This window comes from Hippoglossus stenolepis, chromosome 1 (assembly GCF_022539355.2).
Source record: "Hippoglossus stenolepis isolate QCI-W04-F060 chromosome 1, HSTE1.2, whole genome shotgun sequence".
NCBI lineage: Eukaryota > Metazoa > Chordata > Actinopteri > Pleuronectiformes > Pleuronectidae > Hippoglossus > Hippoglossus stenolepis.
This window is the reverse complement of record NC_061483.1, coordinates 13360525-13375361: the sequence shown is the minus strand read 5'-3', so window position 1 is coordinate 13375361 and position 14837 is coordinate 13360525.

Sequence of the window (14837 nt, the reverse complement as noted above, 5' to 3'; positions counted from 1 at the left end):
CAACTTCAGGCCCTGTACTTCCATGATTAGAGAGGACATGCTGCAAAACTTCACAGATTTGAAGGAAGTAAATTTAAAATGAGTTTAGCTGATTTTCATGTCCCCCCATTAGAATTTAGGTCAGTTTGCTAAAGCATATTTCAGGCGCTGGAAAGCAATCCAATAAAGTAGTCTGGTACAAATCTATAGATAAATGGTGCTTCACATTCAATTACAATGAGGATTTTATCTTTACTTTTCAATGATTTTGTCAATTTCTCAACACAGTGTTTCTTAATTCATCAAGGACTCTGGGCCCAGTATTAGTCAGTGTGTAAGAATTTATTTGATTAGCAAAGGCAGGGGAAGAGAAGGAGAAACACATTAGATGACATGGATGTTTTCCCTTTAAAACAAATCCATTAGTAAGTGAACGATCCGCGTTCTACTGAGGACGTGTTTCTGTTATTTGCGAATGATCTCTGCTGCTTGAATTGGGTTTGATATCTAACAACAAAAAAACGCTGGTAAACAGTCCCTTATTGCTTGAGTTTTGACATATTGACTATCGAGCAAATACGCAGCACACCAAACCGATGCCTCGGGGAGCCCATGCAGAGACCATGAAACTACACTCACAACACAAATTAATTGAAGAAAAAAACTAATTCTGACATTCCCCGAAGAGGGTCTTTTATCTTATAAATAGTGGCTGCAAACTTGAGTATTTTGCTTAAGCAACACAACACTGCAGATGATAGGATTCGTTTGGCTCAACCCCAGGGGCCCAGCATGACAAAGAACACTTGTTTAGCAACTGCATAGCCGGGTCCCAACATGGGCCTGTGACTGTGCCCAGCCTCATCTAGAAACCTGCTCCATTTGCATTCTGCCTCTCCAGACACCAGGCAACATAGTCTGAGGGGATACAGTGTCCCGGGGACGGCATTGGAAACTCTCACATAAATTAGTCTTTTTTCCTCCACCTCTCCTCCCTCTCTTCTCCCATCGCTGCGCCTCTTCTCTCCCTCGCATTTGTCCCATGGCTTCATCACATCACGGTTCACGCAAAGGAGAGAGTGAAATCCAACGATTAAACTTTCTCCATCTAATTACAATCTGTGTTTACTTTCCTGTGGCTGCTGTGTGGGCCAGCATATCGGCTTTTCAAGTCTCCAAACCAATGTTTAATTCAACATTGAACATGACCTTTGGAATAATAAAACAAAAGTGTACTGTAAAACAAAGTTCATGCCAAATCCAAACCCACAAAAGTGAATCCCATACTTGAAATGTATCAGGTTTATAGCTTTAAAAACGTATCACAAATTAAACTTCTTGCATCACATGTTGGTGAGGCATATACTTAAAACAAGCACACATATCCTGTTAATTTCCATTTTCCTCTTGATATGAGTAAATATGAGTTTCAAATGTGAACATGGCACGATGTGAATTATCCTTCAAATGTTTTTCATTGCACTTTCAATATAACCAATAGCACTTCTTTAAAGTTAGTTTCACAGAGGAGAAGTGATTTTTATTTTATTTAGCCATCATCTGTAGGAATTTCCATTTGCGGACAATGTCTATCTATCTATCTATCTATCTATCTATCTATCTATCTATCTATCTATCTATCTATCTATCTGTCTGTCTATCTAGTGGGAGTCAGAGCGAGTTAAAATGTCTGCAATTTGGCAAACAAAACAGTGACATGTACCATAAAGAGGACTTAAGTTTTGAGTGATGGGACTAGTGTTGCCAATTACAACGCTAGCAATCCCAAACCGCGTTTCAAAAACCATCACAAGAAACAGCACAAGGATTTCACCAAGGCGAAGGGAGAAAATTATGTACTGCAGCAGCAAACTTGGGAAACCGCATTCGAACGACGCAATCAATTCAATATAGACGGCTCCTAAAGCAGGAAAGATAACCGAAATTGTCGAATTGGAATCGGTATCGGGAAGGGAAAAATGGGATCGGAATAACTCTACTGTTTTCCTAGCTAGTTGAATACATGACTATTTGTAGATGCATGTGATCTTTGCAACTCTAAAATTTACAGCAAGGGTGTTTTGATGATGTTTCAAACACGCGACAGACGCAAAACTGAAAAAAAAAATCATACAAATATCTTGTCTTCTATGTGGCATACACATGGAAGACACCAACAAAGATGTCAACTTGGAAAGACAATGAGATGTGAGAGCTTTTGGTAATAAGAGCCAACACCAGTGTTGATGTTCTGACATTTTCCTGTTGTGTGAATGTGTCTGATCAGAACAATCTGCTTCAGACTCTACGTACGAACCCATTTTTCCGGAGTTCATGTCCATCAATGGATTATGTTGGTTTGTCCTTTATTTGTCACCAATCTGTGGGTTTGTGCTATGCTAAGCTAGCAACCTTTACAGTGGTTGTATTGATGCATTAGCAGCTATAGTAAGGTGCTAACAGTGGCGAGCACACAGAGAAGAGAAACACTCCCTCCAATCTGTCTATCTAATAGGAAAATGGAAAGACAGAAGACCACTGTGGTGTTGACTCTTTCAAAGACAACCCCCACCCAATCCTTTCCAGACAGTCTCACTCTTGGTTGGCACATCATTTGCTATTGCTGCAAATGTGATCATTAATTCAGCCTCCCCAGTAAAACTTCATATACCCATGACACATTTCTTTTTTGTCTAATTAAATATAATTTTGAAGCTCTTTAAACCCAACTTCATCCAAATGCACAATCTAATTTTTCATTTGCTTTTGTACATGATATAAGACATCAAGTCAATAATTTATTAAATTACTTTTCCCATTCATTTTCTTCTATCTATAATTGATCTCTCCAGTAGAAATTCTGTTGTTCCTCTTACTCAGCCAGTCTGCGGAGAGGCTGCGTGACATCACTGTGAACAGGGTTTGTAACTCCCCATGCCCTCACTGGAAAACACACACACACACACACACACACACACACACACACACACACACACACACACACACACACACACACACACACACACACACACACACACACACACACTGCTTGCAACATCCCATAATGCATGTATAGCTTATTACTACTGCTTTCTTCTAATGGCACATTTTCATTTATAAATATAATTATTATTTGATTTATTAAAGGATGGTTTCTGGAAATGCGCTCACTAAAACACAATAGATAATAGATATGATGGAGTATTGTAAGACATTAGCCATGATTGGAGACGCTCTCTATACTTCTGTTCAGAGGCAATAGGCCAATTCTTGGTTTAAGGTGTCAATAACATTAGTAGAGAGCAGAGTTGGAGAACTGGAAGCTTTAATTTTGTTTTCACGCATCAAAATAAACATCAAGCACATCAGCATCATTCTAACAGGGGTAGTTTTTCTAGCATATTTTCTGTAGACATCACTGCACAGGGCAGCAAACATCAATGAAATGAGGAAATAGACCTTTAGGTGAAGGTCTAAGTGTTGTTGTTTCCCAGCAATTACTGGTATTACTGATAATTGTTAACGACCAATAGTAACCATACCTCTAAGACTTTGCCTTACCAAGAATTGGATATTTTTTACATGCATAAATTGATAACAAATTTAAAAACTCATAGGTTTTTCTTTTGAATGAACATCTGATTACTCCTCTGTTCCACAACTGTCTTTGTCAGGAGTGGTGGAATGCTACACGCTAACATGATCGATGAACGGAGCTGTCATGGCTAATCACTTCTGTTTCAGTGAGTTCCACATCATTTCAGTGTTAAAAGGGAGTTCCTCATGAAGTTAATGCTCCTGTCGCTGAAATTTACAGTAGGTGCTGCTGCTCAAGAAAGTTATTTCAGCAGTTCCAGTGAAAAACGAGGAGAGGGGTGTGAAGTCTGGTTTCCATGAACAAAGGGCCAATCCAATCTGAATTTGCATCCAATTAATGTTTGCTAAGCATGTATGCCTTTCTGCTCAGTGACATTAAGATGGCTTCAGTCGGTGGGCAGCGTGAGGAGTGGTGGAGTTGAGAGACAGTTGCATGAGATCAATGTCATCAGTGTGACCCCTCATTAGACACGTCCCTTTAACATGCTAAGCTTTACACTCTGGAAGTCAGGCGTTAGGGGCGTTAGCCTGTCCCTACGTGATTGTACCGTTCTAATTTTTGTTCCCTCTGTTGACACGTTTAGATTCAATTAAGCTAAGAGCATAGTACTACTAATACTTTGCTTTCCTGTCCAACAACATGGGCCTACAAAGGCCCCTGCTCCTCTGTAACCAGCATCTTGATTTTATGTCATGCTGGTGTCACAGCAGTTCAAGAAGGTCATGTTTTACCCCCTTAAGCCTACAGAGAGCCTGCTCATTGCAACTGTAGTTCAATGATGACAGGCAGGATGTTTGACTTGTCAGCACAAATCGTTGATTTGAAGCATTTCAAGTGGGATCCCTCCACCCCTTATACAGGGTCAATAACAGATTGCCTGAGAAAAAGCTATGCTTGTCTCGATTTAGCTAGCACGATTTAGCATACATACTAAAGGCAAGGTTCCACAAAGAAAAGGTCCTGTTCAGCATGGTCCTCTCTTCTGTGTCTCTGTGCACTGTGTCCACGACAGTTAAAGTTAGGGTTAGTAATCCTGGGAAAGCTAGCAAGAGCAGGCTACAATTTGAAAATGCAACCAATACATCCCACCCCCCTCCCATCGGCCCTCTTTTCAGAGCTATGCCCCCAAATCATACGACCACGCACTGCTAGCAGCCAACATTTCCGTGACTCATTCGCTAACTTCTAGCTATCGTCTCTGCTTCAGCCGTGTATGTCTCTGTGCCTCTGTGGTTTGTGAAGACACCGGTCATGCGCAGTGAGAGTTTTCTTTTTTTCTTTATTTATTGATGGCTTTGGGATGTGAAGAGGATTTAAACAAATAAGCAGCATTTCAAAAACAAATTGCCAACCTTCCCTTTAACGTGTGGATACATTTGCACTCTGTGAGTTCTTGACATGTGGAAGAGAAAGTGACCAAGGAACCAATCATCAACAGAACATAACCTTGAATGGTGATAGCTAATTAGCTGTGTGCTGGTGCATTAACTTCAAAATGTATTCATGGATGGCTTCATAAAAATAACAGCATAATAGCGTGAAGTAATGCTTTTCAGTGATCAGTCAAGTGCACATCAAGTCAACGGTGGAGTGAGATGCTTTAGATAATTATCCCGGTCGTGACCAAAAGAATTGTTGCATGTTTTCTACCTGAACCATTCAACAGCTCCGGTGACGAGACGAACAAGGGTCAGCAAAGGAGACAGATGAGGAAAATTGGTCTATAATTAAATGTTTACATAATATCATGGTTCATTTTGAATCGTATTAAAATTCAAGTGCTTCACTGAAATAATTTCCTCTCCCTAATTACAATTTCCTTCTCGGCTGACATTTACAATGCAATCTTCAGATCTTTGGAAATGTGCTTCTGATTTATTATTTCTGCCTTCATCACAGACGTTAGTGACGAGAAATTAGCTTATAAAATAAGAGCTCAAATTATCAGGGCCTTTGACCTGGACAGATGAGTCATAATTGTGTGTCAAAAGAAGCTGAACGTTTCTGACAACCATGTACAGTAGAAGAAGATCAGAGGGGGAAATGCGCATTTTGAAATGAACTGCAGGGACATCAAACATTCGTGGATGCAAAGCTTTCAGACGCAAGACAGACAAAATTATTTGATGTCATCTGAGGCCTACCAGTGCTGAGGATCACAATACAGCTGGTTGACACACTGGTGATTATTCATGGCATTCATGCTTATTATCCTAGAGAGACACAGCAATGGATTTCTGTTGCAGGAAGTGAACAGTTAGAACTTCTAACCTCTGCCAAAACAATCGTCCTGCGCATTTCTCTGAGCAGTGAGACAACGGCGGCCCGCGGGGATGCAGACATCTCCGTCTCCCTTGGGTGTAATCTGACTAAGACAAATATTTGCCGTGCAGTCTGAACATCACACAAGACCATTGTGGTGCTCCTGCGAAGCTTGCTGTGATTGCTTTACTCCACCGCCAAGATGGATTTTAGCCTTCAAGTGACTTTCACTTAAAATGGCCCTCCTTTGCTAAAATATCTACAACCAGGCATGATATGCGGCCGAAAGTGGAATGAAAATCAATTTAAAAATCAATGAAAAATAAAGGCAAGCCATCTTGAATAATTTCTCATACTCAGGATAGATGAACAAATGTAGATACTTTTTCCTGACATTAAAATATTCAAAAAACTTGGAGAGGATTTTTTTTCTACTTTGTATGTTGGAGCTTAATTTCCTTTCAAAAACAAGGCAACAAACAGGTGGGCTGAGTATTGGCAGCGACACAAATGATATTGCTTTGTCTTTGAAGAGCACCGGTAAAGCTGTTCTCTGAATTTCTGCTTACCCTAAAGCACACAGGCGCATGTAGCTCGTGTTTTACCATCACACACATCCATCACTGAGTCAAGAATCATATCAATACTTGCCCATTTCCCCATTTGGGGAGAGCTGAGTAGATCAATTCATTTAAAAGGAACCACAGCCAGACATGCGTTTTAGAGATTAGAGCATATATTGGCTAGTCATCTGATGGAGGGTTGAAGGTTCATTAAGTCAATGGAATCCTTAATCAATAGGCAAACTTTAAGTCCAGGCTTTTATGGCAGAATATCTACTGCATCTCCAGTTGCACTGGTAAGACAAAAACCACTAAACAGCCTTAGGCTTATTTCATGATGTTTATATTGTATTTTCTACCTTTTGTGTATTTAGAAAATAGCAATATGACTAAATGTTATTTGTCACGAGATACTTGGAATGGTGAAAAAATGATTTTACTAATCTCCTTCATAACCTTGGTGCTGTGATGAGCATTTGAGACAGTAATAATGGGGAAATATTGGTGACCGATAATTTGTTGTTTCGTTGTGTCAAAGTCACACAATGGGTAATCTTTCTTTGATGTCAAGCATCATATGCCTGCTGTCATATCCTTACAGTAGTGTCCAGATGACAAAGGGCGAAAACTCACCAGTCTTCAATCACTGGTTTTATGTAAATCCTACATCTCAAGTTTCTGTCTACAGTCCAGCGGATCCCTCTCCAGCTAAATCATGGGGCATACTCTGGCTGTGATTCTTAAGTGTCACTTGTGTCCACCTGAATTATTGTTTGTGTGTAATGCAGGGGAAGAACCAGCACGCAATGAGAAGCGGTTGTGCCCTCTGATTGATTGTTAAGTGTTGTCCAGGAGCCCATTGCCAGCCTCCACTTAACGGCCTGCACAGCAGAAAGCAATCAGTGGCTGTTACTAAGGGTCTCGTGGGGACGTGGTCGGTCATGATTGATCTTCAGTGGATCTCTGAAGATGTCTCAGAGAAGTGGGTTTTACCAGAGCTGTGTTCAGGTCAGAGAGAGTGCCCTTAAACTTGAATGTGTGGTATCGCCTCGACTGAAAACTTTAGTTTAGCTCAACACAAAAAAAGCTGAGACCTTAAAAAAAAACTTTATTCACCTCAGACTGAGAACAAAGACGGAAAATAAAGATGGACGATGTGTTTAAACTTCCTCCCACTGTATTAAAAAGCCAAAAAATATTCTAAATACATGTGTTTGCATTTTGCCCTAATGTTGTCATTTGGAGTCAGCGCAGTTGATCAGGAAGTGGGGCTGAGGTATCTGTCGAGCTCCAGTCGATATAAGTGACCGACAAAATTCCAGTCAGTCTCAATCATGAGGTTTCATCCTGTTTTTATTCTATTAAATATCTACAGCCAAACAGATTTATCAGTTGGCCGATAATATTGTCTGATAACAGTTTTTCACAGACATCACAAAATTTGTTTTTGTTTGCAGATACCAAAGCTTTTATTTTACAAGATAAACAATGGAGAAATAAATGTAAAAGTAAATTTTCTTATTTGAAGTTCTATATATATGGTAGTATTTTAGTTTTCTTTTTAGTAATTTATTTAAACTTATAAATCAGTTTTCTCTTTTATTTTTATATTTAATTCATTACAAATAAAAATGGAATTTCTTTGTCACAAGATTTTGATAACTACATCTTACGATTTATTGCCAATCTTTGGGGGCCGTTATAGATATATTTTGTTTAGCTCTGCAAAAAAAAAGCATCTTTGTGTAAAAGGCATTTGTTGTTCTTTTATTAAATAGTTTGGCCCAAATACTAACATGGAGGGGACAGATTCAATAACCTATACAGCAGCCAGCCACCAGAGGGTGATCAAGATGTTTTGGCTTCATTTTAGGGGAGCTGACATGTTGTACATCTATTTTATACAGTCATTGTGGGAGAATATTGAATGTCTCTAGGTGTATGATCATTGTGGTATTGCCCTGTGAGGCATTTTAATTGGCATGACAAATTGTGGGTATTAGCATATATCATTCATACAGTAGGTTAACTGCAAAATGCCGTATGAAGCGGCGTATTATAGCCAAATAGCAAATCCCAGCATGTCCCCAGGCACTATTGTACCTGAGGACACACAAAGGCACACACACAACCACTTCTAGTAGCAGAGTGAGGAGCTGTCGGCTCTCCAGCGGTGTGTCAATGTGTTCAGTGACCACAACGCCTGGTGTTAGTCTCATTACAGAGGGATCAAAGGGGACATGAGCTTCATAGCAGCGGGAACTCTCTTCAGCCCCCTGAGAAGCCAACTCCTCCTCTTATCTCAAAGGTCACATTTAGTCATTCAAATATAAAACAGCATCCCTCACCCACGCACCCATGTGACCTGCGGGAGTCGTCTGCAGAGCGAAGGTTCAGAGGAAACCGACAAAAAGAATGTGAAACTTAGTGTATATGTAGGATAAAAAAAGATATTAATTGGCCTCAAATGTGCCCGAAAAGATGGTGATGATCATGTTGATTTTTAATCGACACTCACAACCTGAGGCCTCAAACCACACAAATAATACCCCCCATCAACACACCCGTATGCGGCTTTGTCCTTGCATAGTGTCATAATTACAGAAAACAATGGCCCGGAATTGTGCAAACACTTGGTGGCAACTAAATGTTGAGTAAACGCTGATTCTACAGAGCTCCAATGTCAGGGGTCAACAGTGGTGGATTCAGGGGCGGGGCCAGGGGGTCACTGGCCCAAGCTGAACTCTGATTGGTCCCTGAATAGCCCCTGTCCTGTCAGTAGTTGTTTTAATCATATATATAACCTAGTCACTTACTAACAATAGTAACAATAAATATGACCATTTATTAATAATGTTTATTTTCTAAGCTTTTTTTGAACAAGGACCCATTTTTTAAATACATTTGATGATGTGTGACTTTGCTCAAAGCTAGAGAGCTAATAGTAAACAAGGAATTACTTAGTGCAGCTTCCTGAATCAGAGTGGGTTTATTGGATGAAATGTGTGGATATATAATTGGCCCCTCTGGGTAAATTGTGGCCCCTTTATGGCCCCTGATTTATAAAAATCCTATTTCCACCACTGGGGGTGAAGTGAGGTAAGGAGATGATATCTTGCAATCACACAGGTATAAATATCTTTTTATTTATTTATTTTTCCCCCTTTGCATTCTATACATTGCACAATATATTGTTTCATATGGTCTATTCTTCATAACATGTTATACGTATGCACATATTAAGGTAGGTGTATATTCTCCAGAGTGCTGCTGCAGTGAAAAACACAAACACCACTGTATAAAAACACAATTAAAACCACACCAGTGATCTTTGTCATGGAATTTAGTTTCCATTCTTTAAATGACACAGTGAGTGGACAATGATGGTGGCAGCTAATAACATTGCAGTGCCAACAGCAGTTCCTCGGGATCTGAGCAGCTGTTCTGCAGTCTATATTGGCCTGTTCTTCAAGTGGAGAAAAAAAAGAGCAACCTAGATGAGAATTTTGTGCTTCAGTGGCCATTGAAAGATGAGGCAATAAACTGCTAAACTTGAGTAATCACACACTCCCTGAGGAATTTCTGAAATGGGGATGGTCAAAAACCTTGAAATTTGAGCCCCTCGCACACGGCCCAGGCTTTAACATTTGATGAGATTCATTATTGTAGGCGGCTGAATACAAGTGTCTCCTGATTACAGGGCCCACCATTAAAAGTTCCCACCAGTGTGCATTTCCATGGTGGAACGTCAATGGGATTAAAATCTCAATTCACTCCAGTCAATTCTCCGGTAACAAGATTTCATTAAAAGCGGGCAGGGAGGAAAATGGACTAGAAAGCACTGAAACAGCTGGACTATAAATTATAAAAATGTGCTTTCTGCTAACTGAACACACCTTCAGCTTGCAGATGCATTATTATTTAATGTTCAGAGGAGCTGGTTTTATGTAAATTGGAGTCGTCTATTCTCTTCAGTCCCCATCTCAATGCCAGGTACTTCCAAACCAAGCAAAGGGAGAGATTATGCAAACCAATTAACATATGAAAATAACGTATTAATATACTGTCTCTGAACTGTATCCAATCAGTTCCTTTTCACTGGCGTGTGTACAAAACAATTAAAATTAAATTTATACTGCTCTTCCTTAACATATTCTGCAGCAAATGGAATCAGTGAGCAAATGCTGACAAAAGTTTTACAGGCCTCTGTTCTACCTTAAAGGCACACTGACTTTAAGCATATTTATAAGAAGCCACGCTAATAAATTCTAGTCTTTGTTTCTCCCTAATGATATGTGCATCTGAGACACAGCAGTGAAATCCATAGTAGTAGCCAGGTGCTAATGAATGGCTTACATTATGCTGTCCACTAATTACGGCTGCACCGTAAATAAAACACAAGACAATCAATTAGCGTGAGACGTGTGTTTTTCGTCATGGGCAGCAGGTTCCTCCGGGCTCTTCAGGGTGCAATTTCAAACAGGATGGGGTGAGTTTAGATAGATCACATTTTGAATGTTACAGAATGCTCTTCGGGCAGTCTATTTCTGCTCATACAGATTATAAGTAAATTAATATCGGGCACAGTTTCCACCGAAATGAGTGAAATGTGAAAATGCACATGGAGCAGAAAGTCCTTTCCACTGAATTAGACAAAAGAAATCCAACAGGCAGCTATCACCCCACTGCCTTTTAATGGAGCTTTACAAAAAGGCTTTCTCCTCCACTTCATACACAGCTCCTCCAGTTTCCCAGACACCAACTGGCTGACGTATCACACTTGATTCGAACCAGAGCTGGGGAAATCAGAGTGCATTAACACTGCATGTAGAAGGCACTAACTGAATGATCCAAGCATTATGCGGCCTCTGGCCTGGCCTATCTGCGTAGTTTGATGCATAATTTGAGCATTAATGCAATTTACATTTTAACACAGTCCCAAAAGTAAACTGATTAGTTGATAGTTATCTTCTAATGTGCCAAGAGGACCCACATGTCACTTGCATGCAGGCAGGGGGACAGGATTACACATAACAAGGTTGGCCTTGCAGGAACACAGACAAAGAGACAATGTCTGCCAGAAGGATAGACACCAGAGAGGTACCAAACACACACACACAAACACACACACACACACACACACACACACACACACACACACACACACACACACACACACACACACACACACACACACACACACACACGCCAACAATTGTGAGGTAAATGGTTGTCGTTCAGGTTTGCTTGTGTGGCAATTCTGTCTAAGAGGATCCATCTTTCTTTTTTATTTTCAAGGACCTTTAAACACATCATACCAATAAGGACAAAGACCTGTTACTATAAATCTGGAGGATGTAACAAAAGGACCTCAGTTGTGTTTGCAGTCTTTACACCACTTAGAAACATCAACACTTGTGTGTTAGTGCAAAGTTTTCGTAGCAGTTGACTCGCCAGGCATCGTATTAATCAATCTAAAATGCAAATTAAGAAACCTATTAAAAGTATTTCTAGGACATCAAATGTCTTTTATCTCTGCCCCGGCAGAGTTGCTTCTTTTTCATGGGACAAATTAGTGGCCCCATAGATGACAGAAGTGCTATAAAAAAAGTGCACAGTCCCATGATGCAACGCTCCCAGTGGTTACATCTGCTCCATTCTTTCATCTTTCTCCATTGTTAGGTGGGAGCTGTCACATTAGGAGGAGAATCGTGGCTCCTTCCCACCCCCAAGTACCCTTTTTTTCCCCCATTCCAGCAGTTGGCAGTGTGGCAGGCCCATACAAAGGAGCGTGCACCAGGAGCGCAGAGGGGAGCACCGTTAGAGGAAAAACAGTTTGGGAATTAAGGTCATTAATTTTCCACTTTCAAGGGCTGCCACACAGACGGAGATAAAGTCAGCATAAATATTCCGCCGAAGTTTCTCCTGTTTTTCTCCTCTCCCCATTTTCATCGGCAGCCCATTTATCTCCATGCTGTCAATTAGAGGCGAAAGCAAAGAACTAATTAGGAACTGTGCAATTTTAATTAGCTGTTTTGATAATTAAACTAATTGGTTCCCTTGTGTTTCTGCAATGTGTGCTGAGAACTTTTTTGATATCTGGGCAGCAGATTTCCCATCCCCTGGTTAATTAGTCACTTTTGCATTAAAAAGGAGCCTTCCTTAATAGCCTTAATTTGCAGTTGAAAAGAGAATCTACCATCAATAATTTGTGTAATTGGTAACCGTTTGATTGTAATTTAGAGGCACGGCCGGACAGCTCTGCATGTCTAATTCCTAATGACTAGGATTAAAGTTGGATTAACTGTTTGGGAAAGGGATTCACTCTCCCCTCTTCCCTACCCACCAAATGACACCTTGTCTGCATTTGATTGGTCATGAACTTCAAATTGACTATGTGAACAGCAGGGCCTCAACCCGTCTTATTACTTTCTATATGACGAGTCTGTCAGGTCACAACAAAGAGATAACAATAATTCCTAGCTTCCCCCCCCTCTGACCCAGAAGCTCCACGAAGATGAGAAGAAAAAACAGGACACAATTTATTCTGTGATGTGTTTAATCCACTGCTATCAAGCCCATTTGTGTACAAGCCTTATGGAAAAAAACATGGCCGAGACCTGCCACTAGGAGGAGCAGAGCGTTGAATCTCAGAGTAACAAAGTAAAGTAGGTCTCACTGGTGATCAAACTTCACTCCTGTAGACAACACTTCTCTCTTACAACATTGAATGAAACATTAAACACATTCATTGAAATGTCTGCCTGTGAGTTACAGGCCTAAGCTCAATGCAAAGATGGTGATAGTACTATGAATTATCTTGTACAATTACTTACCGATAGCCAGTGTTTGCTACAGTGGCACAAACAGCAGGGGAAATCACACTGATGTTCACAGGTTGTCAGCTTGATGCTGGAATGAATCTAAATATCGCTAGAAGCGGGGAAACTTGGACTAAAAGCATATCATTCAGCTTTTTATCTATCAGGCACCATCTCTATACGTTTACAACACTGAGCTCTGTCAGTGGTCTGATTAAAAAGCACCATTCATCCCACTTAGCCAGAATACAATTAAGGGACATGGCTTTAAAAGCCCAGCCCTGAAGCCTCTCCCCATCCCACATAAAAGGAGCACTCTCCACTGAGCCTCGCCTGTAAATATCATGTTCGATATGAGGTTTTAATCTGCTTAGCCATTCTGAACTATAGAATGGGCTCATCCTCTCTCTGAAACCCCTGTCCAATGGCTGTGTGCCTGAGGACGAATAGGAACACAACACTAGTGAGCTATCTGATTAGGTGGGGTTAATTACAGAGCACTGTTTTGTAGTGGCTGCATTTGAGAGCTGCCCATAAATAGATGGGCATGGGTAATGCATGCTCAGAAATGAATTTTAATTAACTGTGTATCAGAGAGGCCCACTCAGGGGCTTGTTTCTAGTGTGTGCTGACCCCGCTGTTGATGTGGAGTGGGGAAGGGTCCGCACCCAAGACACCGTGGCCGGGGGCTGAAGAGCACGCCACAGGAGCCGCGTATTCGCAGGAAGTTGCGTCTTTACACAGAGGTATCGTGGGTAATTTATATTGATGAGAACTGCCTTGATTGAGAGGCGCTGTGCAACCGGCCCATGTATTAACATCAGGATCACTGTTAAATCAGGAGACTCGGGGTCTCGACTTCATCTGCTCTGACATCATTAGATCCTAAACTTTAATATACATGCAACTTCTTGAACATGTAGACCTAGAATGGTCATGAGGTAATTGCTGTACATTCATTCCATTATTACCCACCAGTCACACACCCACACACACCCACACACACACCATTTTTTATTCCCTCACTGAATGGTCTTTATATTGCTTTTTTTCCCCTTTCTTTCTACATTCAAATGTCAAATGGCTGTTTGAAGGCGAGCCCTGATGATACTGAACCATTCTGTCCCCCTTTTCTGTTCCAGTTTTCTGTGTGATTGGATTAATTATGTGTCACTCACTTCGCTAGAGGTCAGCAAACATACATTCTCGGTCATAAGTCATCAATCTATGTGACCGTGGAGATGAAAAGTCAAGCATGTCAGCCAGGAAGCTGGACAGAGAGGGATCAGCCCATTGATTTCAGGGCCAACCCAATCTCACCACAGCCCGCTGCCCTGAGAACTGAAATTACCCCTATGGGCTATGTACAGTGAGTTTTACACCTTACATTGCTGGTGCGTGATCACATTAGCAGCAGCCTGTAAAAAAAATGTGCTTCAACTAAAAATAAATGCACTTTTGTGTGGATTTAGTCCTTTTTTACTTAATTGAACTTGCATATTTTAATCGCGTCCACACAATTTCAAAGATGAGCTCCCTACTAAAACATGGTCCAATGCAGATCACACAGAGGCCCTTGATCTGAAGAAGTTTGAGTATCAGTGCAATTATTAA